The following is a 17,203-nucleotide window of genomic DNA, read 5'->3' as shown; positions in this document are numbered from 1 at the left end:
ATAGGACCACTCCACTCTGTCATACGCTTTGCTCATGTCTAGCTTGATGGCCATATATCCTTCCTTTCCTGTGAATTTCTGCATACTGTGTAGAGACTCAAAAGTTACCAGAATATTGTCAGAAATAATGTGGCTTTTTGTAAAAGCACTCTGATTCTCAATGATAATATTAGGCAAAATTTTCTTAAGTCTATTTGCTAAAACTTTTGAGAAAATTTTATATAAAACATTGCATAAACTGATTGGTCTAAATTCAAATGCAAAATCAGAATTTTTCTTTTTTGGAATGAGTGTAATAAAAGTGTGATTTAGGTGCTCAAATAAAGTGGCAGAATTAAGATAATGCAATACAGTATTAGATATGTCATTACCAATTAAATTCCAGTAGTGTTGATAAAAGAGGGGTGGCATACCGTCCAGCCCGGGGCCTTTAGCGGGGCCATTCGGTTAATGGCTTGCTTTACCTCTAGTTGGGTGAACTCAGATAAGAGCTTGGAGTTCATTTCCTCAGTAATCACTGTCTGAATAGAATCTGTAGCCAAGGAACAATATTGCTGGTTTGTTGAGCAGAAGAGGTTCTGATAGTACTGTACTAGACATTCAGCTATGCCTTCATTGTCCTCAACCACACGGCCATTGGAGTCCTTCAACTTCCGAATTAGATTTTTCCTCTTTCTTTGTGAAGCATGGCTATGAAAGTACTTTGAGTTTCTGTCTCCAAATTTTGCCAACAAGACTTTAGATCTTTGGAACCAAAGTCTGTTTTCCTTGTCGACCAATTCAGCTATCTCCTTCTTCAAATCTCGGACTTGTTGATTATTTCCAGATCTCATAGCTGCTTTTTCAGCCTCTTTTAATTCCCTTCTCTTTCAACTCAACACCATTCTAACATTGCCAAAACAATTCCGGTTCCAAACTCTTAATTCTTTTCCACATTTGTCTATTTTACGAATTACATGATCATGAGCACCTTTGTCTTCCCTTGACAACCACACCGCTCCCAGAATATTTGAACACCTACGATTTGAGAGCCACATTTCTTCAAACCTGAATGGTTTTGAGAAAGAAGGGATGTCCAAACCATCCAAGGTGATCCATAAAGGAGAGTGATCAGAGGAGTCTGAACGCAGGTGGTGAATTTTTTAGCTCGAAAATTTCATGAACCAATCATGGTTGGCCAACCCTCAATCCAGTCTCTCCCACAGTGAATGCCCATCGGCAAAATGCTTTCTCCATGTGAATTGCTCTCCCACATACCCAAGGTCAAGAAATCCACACTCATCAATGACATCCTTGAAAAGTTGCATCGAGCTTGGCTTCTGTTATTGCCTCCCAATTTTTCTGAGTGTCTTGTGATTTCATTAAAGTCTCCAGCGCAAAGCTAAGGAAGGTGATGTTTATTATTGAGCAAGCGAAGTTTGTTCCATACTTCAATTCTCTTGTGTGTTGCCGGCTCTCCGTAGAAACCTATGAATCTCCATGCTTTATCACTACCTTTATTGATTATTGAATCTATGTGATACTTAGAAAAAGAATCCACATGTACATCAAAGGAATTTTTCCAATACAGAGCCAAACCTCCACCACCTTTAAGATTTCTTTCCACGTAGAATAGATTATCGAAATTAATATTCCGTTGGACTTCTTTTAGCCTAGATTCATCCGCCCATGTTTCAGCTAAAAACATGACGGAGGGATCTTTAGCCCGAATCAATACTTCAAGCTCTTTACATGTACGCAGGTTTCCAAGCCCGCAATAGTTCTATACTAGGAGACTTATTGTGCCTAGCAGGGCTGCTATGCAGCCTCCACCACTGAGCTTTGTTGATCTTCTTCCTTTGAAACCTGTAGCTTTTTGGTAGGTAACTCAGGAAGGAACTCCATGTCTTCTTCTCTATTTCTTTTTGAAGTCGTAGGCCCTTGTGTTGTTTCAGGCCCCTGTGTAATTTCAGTTTCCATAATATTCTCACGTGCTAGTTTTTTCCATGTGCGAAGGGTTCTGTTTACTGAGTTAGGAGGTGGAGAAATCTCTGTCACATGAGATGCTAACTCTTGAACTATTAAAGGATGAGCTGGCAAGGAGGGAGGTAACGGCTTCTCCATGTTGGCTGAAAAGTGTGATGTGCCAACTGGGTTATGGTCCACGTGCTCTTCACAGCTGTCATACTTTCCTATAGTAGCATCTATATCCTGTCTCTGAGATTCAAAATCAATGGAATTAGTATGGCAAGTAGATAATTTTGAATTGGGAGTTATTACCTCAATTAATGGGGTGTTGTTATTCCGAGATTGTGGCGTGCTTTACGCCTCTGTTTCTAAAATTTCCATAACTGTCTCTTGTTCCCGATCAGCTCCTCCCTTCTCACTGAGATCAGCCCTTGCAGTGTTCTTTGTTTGTCTGTCCGCCATTTCAAAGGATTTCTCAGCAATTGGCGTGTTGGAAGGTTTTGTGACTCCCCCCAAACCATCGCCAATGCCAGGGACCACGATGAATGAGGTTTTCCCCGAGTTGAAAGGCACGGCTCTCAGCTATGGACCATACTCATGAGGCTTCGTGTTCACTGGTTCTTTCCTTACTAGCCCAACATTGTAGTCCTTTCCATCATGTGATATCAGATCGCTCCAATAGCAAAAGTTAGGTAGTTTTTCATATTTAAAAGAAACTCATATTTCTTCATTATCATCCATTACTACCCTTCGACCTCAACAGAGAGGTTTTGAGATATCGATCTCAACACGAACTCGAAGGAAGTCGCCCCCCACCAACTCAGTAGGATTCTCACGTGGTATTACCTGATCGAGTGATTCTCCTAGTTCGGTTGCCGTCTTAGGATCAAGCATACGCATCGGTAAACCGTATATTTGCACCCAAAATTTCATTTTTGTGAACCTTAGGTACCTCGGCAGTGTAGAGCAATCAAACCTCTATAGTAGGACTGCGTGCTTATCGAAAGTCCAGGGTTCATTAGCCAAAACCCATTCTGCATCTGCTTCAAGTTTGAAAACGAATAGGAGAACGTGATCTCCTGCTTCTCGCACTTTGAAATCTTTTTTGTCTCTCCATAGGAGTTTTAGTGTACGACCTATGGCTTCCACGTTAAGCGCTCTTTTTGTAAGAAACTTGGCAACCAATACATACTCTTTGTTTCGTAGATTTTTAGATCTCGACAGACTAAGCTTGATGTCTTCCTCATCTGTCAATGAAAGTTTTTTCCAATCGTATAGAATATCTTCCATGGGAGTATAGCAATGTTGTGAGGGTAAAGAGAGAAGAGGTAGACCACACGGAGGTCAAGGAACCCTACTACTATGAAGGTTTAACAGAGGGGAAGTTTTATCATTCAGTTTTATCATTCTGGAGAAGATAATGAAATTCTACACTCTAGTGTCTCAGGGAGAAACTAGGGCGAGGAAGAATTTCCCATCAAGAGCAACAACTTGATAATTGAACATTTGTGAAATTTGTAAAGAAACTATTTTTTATATGTAAGATTACTAAAAGAAGTACAAAAATCTGATTTCAGAGGTGACAGTATTATTTTATTTTTTATAATTTAATAGTTACATGCTTTGCTTTTACAACGAAGAGAGAATTTGAATAATGAACATATGGGAACAGCAAAGAGGTGATATAATTGCTACATACCATACCAAAAAAAGTTTTCATTTAGTAAATTTCCATTGCTTACCCATACAACATTATTACATGTGAATAATGTGATGGTTATAAATCTTTAGATTCTCATGCCGAAAACGACTTTGCAGTTATTGCCTGGCATGCATGTACGCAGGTCGGTCCATTTTCCTTCATAAATTGGCATCTTTAATTAATCATTTGTGCCGTATATGATTCCATAGCAATAGCATGAATGGGTCATGGGGTTAAATTGCAAGCAAGCTTCCCAGTACGTACATGAGGGACGGTTTAGAATAGCTAATGGCCCCAAGTACTTCAACCTCTTTTTTTTTTTTTTTTTTTCCTTTTTAAGGAATGCTTTGTTGGGTATGTGATTCCTTTCAATAAAAGGTGTTGGGGTCTTTTTCTTTGCATTGCCATGTGTCGCGCCTGAATTGGCTTTGCTTCTAAATATGGGTTCGAGTTGGGAGTTGAGTCCACCACTCTCACCAACCCTCAATGCCATTCTTGTCAGCACATACCATGATGTTACATTTGATATTGTGCTTGTATTGGAAGTTCTCTTTAACTATTTTGAGTACCAAGCTAGCTCCTAAAATGAAACTTAAAATTTGATAACAAAGTAAATTAATTTCCTAACAATGATATATTGGTAAAGGAAATGATTATCATGGAATATGCTTAACAAACACACTAATCATCTTCACTATCATAGTTTCGGCATAGAGAAAGTAGTCCGGCGGTTGCTAATTTGTTACCATCAGAGGCCACACCAGGTGGAGTTGTATTATTGGTTCGAGTCCATTGTTTGTTCACTTCTAGTTTTGCTGACTTGCTATCATTAGAATCTGGTTTCTTAACAACAGAAATTTGGACGGATGAGAACTTGAATAAAATTTTAGCATCACTAGGAGCCCCTGTTCCACCTGGTTTTTCAGTCAACAACCAAACATAAAACTTAAATTATTTGTCAGTATTCTAATAAGAAAAAATAATATTGATACAAATCATTGCCCCCATCCAACCTCTCTCTCTCACACACACACACAAAAGCATGGTTGATAAAGCATTATGTTACATGAACAATGCCCAATCCATATGCTCCAATTCTCTCCTCCTCGCTCCCTCTTTTTTTCACATCCAACCCTGCCAGTGTATGTGGTTTGGTTTAAGAAATTTTATAAACACCTTGTGCTCAGTTTATTATTTTTCATAATAAGATTGTAATTTCTGCTCATTTACAGACAGACACACACAAAGGTATTGACAACGATATTCCCTAAGAATCAGCTCAAATATGAGTCATAGGGTCTGTTTGGATAGAACTTATTTTGTTGAAATTGAAAACTGAAAACTGAAAACACTGTAGCAAAATAATTTTTAAATGTGTAAATAGTACTGTGGGACCCATATTTAATGAAAAAAATTGATAAAAAATGAAATTTGTGGGTCCGTAAACAGTGCACGGATGCACTGTTCACACAAAACTGGTCAAGTATTGCGGCTACTGTTCATGTACCGTACATGAACAGTAGCCGCTTGTGAGGGAGAAAACGCGTGAAACAAAAAAAAAAAAAAAAAAAAAGAGAGAAAACGCAGAAATGGAAAACGCAACGCAGAGACGTGAACCCAAACACACACATAGTAATATTGGTATACTCATCTAATCAAACTAAAATCATCTAATATTAAATTTAGGAAACAGTGTTCTAGGTAGGAGAAACCCATGCCATTTGAACAGTGCTATTACAATTCTTAACCCTGATACACATCAAAAAAAAAAAAAAAAAAAAAACCCTCCTGATATTAAAGGATCTAATACAGTGCATTTGCTTCAACTCAAAAACTTATTTGATGGTAATTCCATTTTTTAATCATGACAATTGGATTTTAAAGATGTCAGCTAATACACCATATATCAGCAACATCCAGCTTCCAATTTCTACTTTGATTAGCATTGTTTGGATTTATACATTTTCTCTTTTGTTGTCACTTATAAATAACAGTGTCTATTCCTCCAGGTCAAAAAGACCAGTAAAAGTGAGGCCTTTTAGGAATGAGCAATAAGATTAATATGAGTGCTTCCTTACCCAATGACTTGGGTTTTAGAAAAGGGATTGTTGCAAATTCAGGTGGATTGTCGATCCTTGATTACATTCCTTTATCTACATGTTTGGTTACTAATTATGCATAAGACAATCGGTTCTTTCCTAGATCTTCTTTACTCCTATATTTAAAGGAGAGAGTAGTGGTAGCTCTAAGAATTTTTTCTAAAGTAGCCATTAAAAACTTAAATTATATAAAATCTAATAATAATAAAAAACTTGAATCTTTCGACATTACAAAAACACAGGTAAATACATGAATTTTTCCAATTTCCTTCTACAAGTTTTTATATTTTATAATTGTTGCATAATAGCTTCATTATCAATACTACCAGTTACATCTCTTTCAATGTACACAACTAAGCAATTATTCATCCATTGATCTCTCATTCGATTGCATAATTCATTCTTTATATATTTCATTACAAAAAAAAAAAAAAAACTTTTTTCAATTGTTGCATTCATGACAGGAAATGTCAAAACTAACTTCATAAGCAAATAGAATATTGGATATATGGCATCCTTTTGTGTCTCCACCATCTTTCCAGCAAAGTCACCAATTCCTTTAACTTCTAAAAACGCATAATTGGAGCACGTATCAACAATGTAATTCTGAAATTGAATGTCAAGTGCCATTAAATTTGTCTTTAAAAAATCACAAGGATAGAACTTTGCAAGACAGATTAACTTTTTGCTTATCAAAAACAAAAAATGAATTACTTGATACTCCCCTCTAAAAACAGTTGTGTAGATCTCGAAGTTGCATATCTATGGATGTGTAGAATAGCTTAACACTATAGTGATGCAAATTTGTAATTTGTGGGGTTTTGCGTTGTGGCCTCCCACCAACTACAAATATTTCGTCCATATTCTTGATAGGAATGCTATGTTTGCTACAAAATGAAGACACTTCAGTTAATAGAAACTCTCATCGCCTGTAATCATTGCTTAGACACTTTAACAAGTGGCATAACATTACAGTATCTTGATTTTTCCTTTGCAATGCTATTGACAACTCATAATAGATTGAGCTTCAACTTTTTGAAGGGAATGTAGGTCATCCTCTTGTATAATACCAAAGTACATCAGCTACAAAAGAGAACATTAAAATCAAATTGAGAATTGTCCTATAATATGATCCCATCGTGTATCACCAGCACATTTAAGATTTTTCTCTTGGTTCAAACTTTGCCCGCTTATGAGTTCACCCTTGTCTAATGCTTTTGTAATTCTAGCATGTTGTGCATCTAAAAAGAGCATCTCATCTCTTATAAGAGCCTCCAACAAATTTTACTAAATTACCAATCAAGCAAGAAAAAAAATCAGCAATGTTAATATGCTTTTTATCAATAACTACAAGAGTGGATGAACATAAATACTAATTTATTCTTCCTCAGAATTAAAGCTTTAATACCATTGAATTCACTTTGCATATTGCTAGGCCCATCATAACCATGTCCACGTAGTTTTGATAAACTCAATTCATGTTTATAAAATAAAGATTCAATTGTAGCTTTGAGTGACATAAAGGCAGTATCTACCAAGGAACTACTATGTAGCAATTCCCTTTTTGTCTATATAACACAAAACAACGGACACTTGTCTTTTCATTAAGATATCATGGGATTCATCAACTAAAATTGAAAAGAACCCATTGTTAAGATCCTTGATGATGGCATTTGTAGTTTCATATGCAATTGCATTCACAATGTCTTTTTGAATATCATTATGGGTTAGTTTGTTGTTTTTCGGAGTGTTTCGCAACACTTCATTGATATATTCATTGTAATCTGCCAAAAATTGTAGAAGTTCAAGAAAATTCCCTTAATCATGAGATTTACCATAACCACTAAAAGCTAACCCCAGACACATAGTTGACAGTATCGTACAATACGCGATACGTATCGTATCGTGTATAAAAAATTTCATATCATAAGTGCTCATGAATTGTCCGATACATAGATGCGTATCATATGAATCATATCATATCGGTGAATCATACATATTGTACGATATATAGATATGTGGGTTTAAAATGGGTTTTTTTGTTAAAATTTGTGATTTTATTTGATTTAAACAAGGTTTTAGACTTTGTTAACACAAAATTATTAGGAAACTTAATTGAGTCTAATGAAATAGCAAGTCCGTGAGTTTTTTTCCTCCCTTCTCTTTGTCCTTCAAAATTTAGACTATACTCAAACCACTCACTTTCATATGTGCAAATTTATTTTCTATGCTATTAATAATGTATTAAATGAAAATATAATTATTTTTTATTTTGTTATTATTATTTTGAGTCTAAAAAGTTAGAATACCAAGAAAAAAATATAAAGAATAAATTATTAGAATAAAAAGACAAAAAAAAAGAGTAAATGTTGATAATAATAAAGAAAATATCTATGAAAAAATAATTTTGCAAGATGTTGAACATGTAGATGGAATTTTTTTTTTTTAGAATAGACTTATATGGAGTTGATTAGCCAAGACGATGAAAAGAAATTATTATTTTGGTTCATATATCATGTATTACTTCTGAGTTTAATCAATTTGAATGCGCATGTTATAAACATAAGTTAATTTGATTTATTTAGTTAGCTTTGTTAAATTTTATTATATAAGTAATGATTAAATTGGCCATTAGTTGAATATATTTTGAATTTATAATGAATATACATTTTATATATTTATATCTATAATTATTTTATAATTTTATTAGGCATTTATGTATCTTACGATATACGATACAAAAAAAATAAAAAATTGATTCACTATACGATTTACGATTTGACAACTATGCCCAAACACAAAAGGAGAATCTTATCTTAATTAAGTTCTATAATCAATCTTATCTTGATTTGACTACTTGACAAAAACATTTTGCATGTGATGATTTTGCTTAATTAGATCCTTACTATTCTTTACAACTTGGATATGGGCACTATTGTCACCTCCAACAAGGATTTGTAACTAGTCTTTCCTATTCCAAAATTTGAATCCCACATCACAAAAGTGTCACCTCCCACTTGCTTACTAACATCTTGCCTAAATAAGTAACAATATAAATAAAATACAAAATCATTTTCTATGTTATATTCCAACCAATTTTTGTATTCTTTAAACCAATTAGGATTAACCAATGCAACACTCCACTAAGTGGAGAAAAGGTTGACAATGATTTCTTTGTAAATATAATCTTCTTATGTCATCCTGATCATTAGAATGATAAGATGAGATCTTTTCTAATATCTATGAATCTGAATGATGATTATTCAAGTCAACATGAATTTGCTTAAAAGATGAATCTTACGACATAAACATGGTTTTCAAGCCCAGACCATTCAATGAATCGGAAAAGGAAAATGTTCAAGATTTTTAAGATCGGACTGAGGTTCAGCCAAGGTCAAATTGTGATAATGTCAAAATTAATTAAATTAATAATAATAAAATACAAATAAAGGTATTAGAATGGCAAACATTAACAAAATTTTACTAAAATTATGTCTAAAAAAATTTAAAAATTTTCAAATGAATTTTCACCCTTTTTATAACGTTAATATAAAATAATAAAGCATATACAAGTTTCAAAAAAAAAAAAAGTGTATTTAGTACTCTTTCAACTAAAAAAAAAATTAGTCTAAAATAAAATTATTTTCAACATAAATTAATAAATTGTATATTCACATGTAAAAAGCATAATTATTGAACCACTAATAAAATTATAAAATAATAATAGACTGAGAGGGGTAATATGATAAATTGCAAAACTATAATCTAAACTCAAAATAAATTAAACATTGAATCCAAGAATGACACAACAAAAAAGCTTAGCCTAATGGTCAATGAGTCAATATGTTGTCTTTAGACTTGCGAAGCCCAAGTCCCATCCCTCGCCTCTACCAATTTGTAATTTTTAATATTTAAAATAGCATAACATAGAGATACGTATATCTTAGTTAAATAACCGAAATTCTATCCGGTTTAGGGTTATCTGGGTCAAACTGCCCAATTCGGTTCAGGTCTAAAAACCTTGGGTATAAGTAATTTCCTAATAAAAAATGTGTCCATAGTACTAGCAAAAAACTAAAGAATAAACTATAAGTTCCTTCTGAATATATATATTTTTTAATACAAGAAAGATACTAACTATTATTGTTGAGATTAAATCTTGAAAATCATTTTTTTTTATATATGTAATAGATATTTTCATTAAAAAAAGTACATGTTCACAATGATGAACAAATTGTAAAATTATTAATTGTTTCTTAATACAATAAAGATATTAATAATCGTTGCTAAAATTAATGATTATTGTTAAGTGAAAATGAATACATGAAAATAAAATATCCAAAGGACAAAAAAATACATATAAAAACATATTAGGAGAAATCACATATCCCAAGTACAAATATATCAATATCTTTATTGTATTAAGAAATAATAGATGATTTCTGAAATTTAATCTTAGCAACAATAATTAGTGTCTTTATTTTATTAAGAAATAATATACCGAATGAACTTATAGTTTATCATTTATTTTTTTGCTAGTATATTATGGACACATTTTTAACAAAGAAATCACTTATACCGCAAGATTCATTTTCTAAGGATGTTTTGAAAAGTGAAAGATATTTTAGAAGGGAGAATTCATTTTCTAAGGATATTTGTATTGACTTGAACAATCTTCCTCGTATCTTGGGCTACAAGAAACAATTTCATCTTATCATCCTAATGGTCACGAAGAAATAAGAAGATTACATTTACAAAAAGGTCATTATCAACCTCTTCGCCATTAATTCCCTAAAATAAAATTAATGGAGTATTGCTTTGATTTAATCATAATTGGTTTAAAGAATATAATTTTTTTTTGGAATACATAGAAAATGATGTTCATTTCGTTTATATTATTACCTATTTAGGCAAAATATTGGTTAACAAGTGGGAAGAGAAACTATTGTGATAGGAGGATTCAAAATTTGAAATAGAAAAGACAAACTACAAAATTCATGTTGGAGGCATTAATAGTCCCCATAACCAAGTTGTCAAGAATAAAGAAGATCTAATGAAGCAAAAGCAACAAATTCAAAGTGTTTTTGTTAAGCAGTCAAATTAAGATAAGATTGATTATCAAGCTCAATTAAATGCAATAGTTACTACATAAGATTCATTTTGCGTCAGGGTTTACTTTTTGTGGTCATGATGAATCTTTTGATTCAATTGATAAATAAATTTTCTTCAGTTTCTACAATTTTTGGCAAATCATAATTAATCTAGCAATGAAGTGTTGCAACACATGCCAAAAAACAAGCTAACCCACCATCATATTAAAAAAGACATTGTGTTTGCAACATGCATGTGAAACTACCAATGCCATCATCAAGGATCTTGACAATGGATTCTTTTCAATTTTAGTTGTTGAGTCTCATGATATCTCAATGAAAGAACAAATGGCCGTTATTTTGCTTTATGTGGACAAAAAGGGAATTGTAACCACCAATGTATCACTCAAAGTTGTAATTAAATCTTTATTTTGTAGACATGATAAATTGAGTTTATCAAGACAGCTTGGGAAATGTTAAGATGGGGCCAATAATATGCAAGGTGAATTCAATGGACAAAGATTTAATTTTGAGAGAGAATCAATCAAACACTTCATGTCAATTTCTTTGCTCATCAACATTTCTGATTTTTTTTTTTTTTTTTCTTGGCTGATAATTTTGTAAATATTGATGGAGGCTGATGATGTGTAGGATCGTCAGTAAGCCAATCGTCCAAACTCCAACATTAGTAGACTTGAAGAGTAAAATACCTACGGAGTGCACTAGTGTGGTACTGGCCAAATACCTTCCGATGGTTAACTTAGAAACTCACAATAATCTCTAAGAATTCTAAAAGTATGAGTTAGGAAATTGTGTGAACATACCTTGGATTGAAGGAGCCTTGGTGCTTATATAATGGTCTAGAGAATGTAGGCACTAGCTCAATGGAGGTAGCGGGGGGTTAGTGGCATCAAGGTCTCCGGGTTCACCTTCCCCTACTTAGTGGGTACAAAATTGTAGAAGGACCCTCTAGCGTGGTGTGTAACAGTTTCCTTATGTGGATAAGCATGGAATAGAGTACTTATATCATCTCAAGGAGTGAAATGTTCTCACTCGTTCATCCATGTAGGTATCAGGCGAGTCGAGATGTTGGACAACTCATATCGATGTATAGTTCTTGTGGTGTCTAAGCTGGCTACACGATCACATATGACGTATGAGAGGAGCACATTGCACGGGGTTTAGTCTCGGACGGGTTGGGATTGCCTGTTGGATGATGGGTCTAGGTAAACTTAGGGAAATTAGAAAGGTGGAAAAAAAAGTCTGAACTTGCATTGCCCTTTTAAGATTTTAATGCTTAAGAACTGATGGTTACACTTACAACGCTTCCTTTAAGACGTAAAAAAATAATGGTGATGACTTCAACTTTTATGCTAAGAAGGGGGGAAATTTGAATATATGTGGCATACCTTTCAAGGTGGAGCTGTCAACAAAAGTGGCTTTTGTTAAAGAATTTGTTGGCCGGGTCGCCAGAGGAAGCTCTTTGGAAATGTTCAAACATAAGTTCACAAGCTCATATATTTCCACTAAAATAACGAAGATACTGCAATCCTCCTTTCTTTTAATAAACATAAAAATTATATTCCCCTTTATCCAATTTTATTCATCTTTATCCAACATAAAAGAAAAGCACAAAAAATAGAGGACCAAAAAAGGAGAGGTAGTTCTAGAGAGTAATCATCTTTATTGCCATGTAAAAGTGGTAAATGATGTCCTTTCCCAACCACCTCCCTTAGATCTCATAAAAGTAAGAGTTTTGTGCATTGGATACAACCTTTTAGAAGCAATGAAACACTCTTAGTGTTGGAACTATAAAACGGAAAAATAAAATAATACGGAGGGAGCATATAATAGAAGAAATTAAGAAAGACTAAAACTTATAACATCCTTTTGACCAAGACATCATGCATATCAACAAAAGTTATGATTCATGGTGGGAAAAGAAGGGGGCTAGGGAAGGAGGAAGTCAATAAGAAAGGTATTTGAAGGTCTTAAGTTATAAACATGGTTGAAATTAGGGTGCATTTGAAAAGTATGTTTAAAGCTTACAGATGGTCCCCAAAATCCAGGGGGAAAAGAGGGGCTTTTTCTCTGACTTGGAAACGAAGAAGAGTGGCTATAAATTTACTTTCTAAAACTTCCAAATACTAATTTTAGCTTCCACCCACCTTTTTTTTGTTTTCCTTTTCATTCAAAGAGTGAATATAATTTTTTTTTTAGAACCTCCTAATAATAATTTTAGCTTCTCACCCACCTTTTTTATTTTCATTCACATGACTTTAATCAGCAATAGTTATCTCATTGTTAATTTCAATAACTCCCAAATTTAATAGGGAGCTCGAAATTCCAAATAACTAACCAGCTAATTAAAAAACCCATGATTTACAAAACCATCCTTACATTTTGAAAATTGAAGCTCTATTACTGAAATCATCTAATTTAGTTCCACTAATATAAAGGAAATTTGAATCAAAGATTGAAGTTAGCAGTACATCATCTTTTCTTTCTCTTTTTTTTTTTTTTTTTTTGATAACATAGGGAGCAGTACATCATCCAAAACCAACAAAGTATCGTACACAATGCTTTCTAGCAAGCTAATATCAACTCTGTTAAATAAGACTTTTTTTTTTTTTTTTATGGGTGACTATTAAATAAGACTTGTTGGTCACAGGTAGGGTGTTGAAATAGCACAGACCAGTTACAATAACATGTATCGATATTAAAAGCTTCCAAATCTGAGCATTTTCATAAGATATCAGTTTGGCCACCTTACATAAATATATATATATATATATATATTTGATAGATAGTCTAGCAACCTTACTCTTTCTCCGCCATTAAAGAACCTAAAACCATGCTTATCACTCCACTTAGATAATCAATTTAGACAGGTTTCAAAACTGCCCAAGATCAAATAACACCTATTTGGAAATACTATACAAAAGAATTAGAATTCCGATATGACCAGATGCATTGAAGAAGTACACAAGAGCAGACTTAATTTCAGACTAAAATAAGTCAACAAATTCTTGACTTATTCGAATCTATAAAACAATCTCAAAATACAAAAACTATCTCTATAGGATCAACATACCTTCAAATTATGACCAGATGTTTCACCATTGCACTTGAAAGCTGGATCATATCTCCATCATCATCAAGATCTTCATCACGCATCCTTTAGACATAAACTTGCCTTGAAGTCTGCAAAAGAGATTTTTAACAAAGTGCATTTCTTTTTCATAAGATTAACAAAGTAAATTATATTAGATACAACCATGACCCAAAAAGGAAAAGAAAAGGGGGGGGGGGGGGGGGGGGCAAAGGGGAAGCAAGACATTTTAAGCAAACTAGTAAAAGTAAAATGCCTGCACTAACATGAAATATTGATTTTATTAGTGCTTCATCCTCTTCTTCCAACCTATTCTCCTGTCAGCATACAGAACAATTAATAGAGTGAGAACGTTACAAAAATGCTACAAAGATGTGTGTGTTTGTGAGAGAGAGAGAGAGAGAATCATAATAACTTTACAAATGTCTTCAAATACCATATGGCTAAAGATTTATGCGTAGAGGCCAACGGTTTCACTTCTAGAAAAGGACCAGCTGTAGAATCATTTGATAATTAAGAATCTTGTTAGCATTTCAATAGTTTCCAATAGCAAAATAGTCTCAAATACTGATTCCACAAGTGGATTTGATAACATATTTGTGCAGGTGCAAAAACATTAAAACCGTGTAAAATTATATCTTTCATAATGGATGTAACGGATTTGAGAGAATTGATATGGAATGTACATCAATAAATTGCGCCAAAAAGAAACAGTGAAAGAAGTTCAAAAAATAAACAGAATCACCATACCCTGCCCCTCCCCTTGGGGCTAAAACTTAAAAATTTTATTTAAAAAAATAAAATAATAAAATAAAAAGACTTTCTTGTTTCATTGAAGTAGTTCTCACTTCTCATAGACTGGAATTCTGACTCAGTCCAGTCATCTAAGGACCAGCTAGCCTCAATTGAAGAAACATAGTGAAAATTAGATCCCGTGGCTGGTTGATTGCAAGGGATAAATACTCATATTTACCTAAACTAGTAGGTCCTTGGGCAGGGAAAAATCTCTTATGCGCTAGGCACATGAGACCTACCTCTCACAAGCAGGTGGGCCCCACACGTGAGATACCAGCTTTCTTGGGCAGATCCCATGTTAGCCCCAAGACATTGGTCTCTAACTAGAAAAGTAAATGCTTGAGCTTGAGAAGCTTATGTTCCAATTGGCCAAACAGTAACACATGACAAAAGTGTTGGAACATACATGCTTTCACAATATAAAAAGAGGTCAACAAATCCAACAGAAATGTGACTACACAGCCAATCTACATACACAGAGCAGATCAATCATACCTTTTCTACAACTGTGCGCTACAAGGCCTCAAGGCTCAAGCATGGGATCTACACTCACAGTTGCATGTCTGAACTGCAAACAAGGGGGGAAGAAGTGTATTAGTAACAGAAGATACTGACTTTGGATTCAATTCAAAGTGTTACTAAATAGAAGCAAAAATTTCATGCACTGTGATGATTATCTCACATGTCTACAAGACAAATTAGTAAATTACAGAGGCTATTTGAGCTTCAAAGATTCGTTTGCGCCACTGTCCAATGATACCCTAATACATAAACACAATTTCTAAAGCAAATACCTTCATAGGTTTCCATCTATCGTTTTGAATCCAAGGTTCTGTTATCTAAAGATTTCATTGCATCTTCCTTCTCTTCAGCTTCCCTTTTCTGTTTATTCGTCTCTACTGCCTGATAGAAGAGATAAATTATTTAGTCACAAACAATGTTGATATCAATATTGAGGAATCTGAGCACATGATAAATAGTCACGTATAGAAGGCTAAACTTTTACCTCATCCTCTTCACGCCAAGGTTCAAAATTTCTTGTAGGCTCAGCGGAGAACCTCGTACATTTGAAGTAGAACTGGAACATTTAAATTCCCAAAACATGTCTGCAAATTATCAAACATAGATAATTTACTTCACTAGACATCACATACTCTTTTATTTTTGTTGGACAGGTAGATAACACCATGGTTTTAAAAACCGAACCGGATATAGAACCGTTTTTTTTTTTAATTTTCAGTTTAATCCCGGTTTTTGACCTGATTTTGGCCGGTTTTTCAGTTGTTGACTGGTTATTGACCGGTTTTGGAGCTTTTAACTGGACTGGATTGGCTCCCTGTTCTCAATTGAACCGGTCGGACCGACTGGTCCAATCTGGTTTTTAAAACAGTGGATAACACTTCATTAGATAAATAGGAAAAGAATACATTCAAACAATATGTATACCACTAAAAAGGAATTACAAGTTAAATGATAAATAATCAACAAAATAAAAAAATATAAGTGGTTTTCACAGGGCATAACCAGTGGCGTACTAATGCAATGTTCTCAAGAAAACAGACTTCAACTCAATAGCTGAATCCACACTGTTGAACATGGGATAATTCCTCTCTTTCAATACAGTCCACATAAGGTATACAGAGGCCACTCCCCTAATATCAACACCCTATAGTCTACCAAAATGGCCTTTCCACTCTTTCTAACCCCAAACATCATAATTCACAAAAACCAAAAAAACATAACTCAGACAATGAAGTAACAAATGATCAACCGTCTCTCCACTTCTATTACACATACAACACTAAGTCTGTTTGGATTCAGGGGGAGGGACGGAGAGTAGAGTAGAGTAGAGTAAAGTAGAGCTGGCCTAAAATTAGCCTATTTTTAACCAACTTCTACTTTTCTCCCCTTCACTCCCCCTCTATCCAAACATGCCCTAATATTCCTTTTAATCAGGTTATCCAACTTTAAGATTTTCCACAAAGCTGCTTTCCAAACAAAGAAAGCAATCTTTCTAGTCCAAACAAAGAAAGAAACTTTTCTAGGAGTTTTATTCTTCCAGACACTTCCAGGGAAACTTCATCATATTATGTCCTTTTTAAGGACACATAATAAGACTGCACATTAAATCTAACTCCATATTTCAGTTTCTATCACAATCCCATTGTTTAGTGGCATATTCTCGTATAATAGCATGGAGAAAACAGCAGAACAAGTGCAATAAAAAATCAATTGAGAAACTGATGCAGGGAGCACAACCAAAATTATTTTGGAATTTATTATGGCATATTCTTTATATTATGTGATTGGATTATTTTAAACTTTCATTTTTTATTTTGAGTTCAGACTGGGATTATCTTTTTAGATAGGTTCAGTTATTATTTTTGGTTGAGAGTTTCCTGGGACATAATCTTTAATTCCTGTAAACTCCATAAAAAATAAAAATAAAAAATTATTT

At 33.8% G+C, this 17,203-nt stretch overlaps 1 pseudogene; it reads right to left on the bottom strand.

Moving 5' to 3' along the window:
- Nucleotides 1–4,330: 4,330 nt before the first annotated feature.
- Nucleotides 4,331–15,845, bottom strand: LOC126690111 (uncharacterized; annotated as a pseudogene).
- Nucleotides 15,846–17,203: the final 1,358 nt, after the last annotated feature.

The sequence above is a fragment of the Quercus robur genome, chromosome 6 (assembly GCF_932294415.1).
Source record: "Quercus robur chromosome 6, dhQueRobu3.1, whole genome shotgun sequence".
In the NCBI taxonomy this organism is placed as follows: Eukaryota; Viridiplantae; Streptophyta; class Magnoliopsida; order Fagales; family Fagaceae; genus Quercus; species Quercus robur.
Note: the sequence above shows the minus strand (reverse complement) of the source record. Positions and strands in the feature narration are given on the sequence as shown.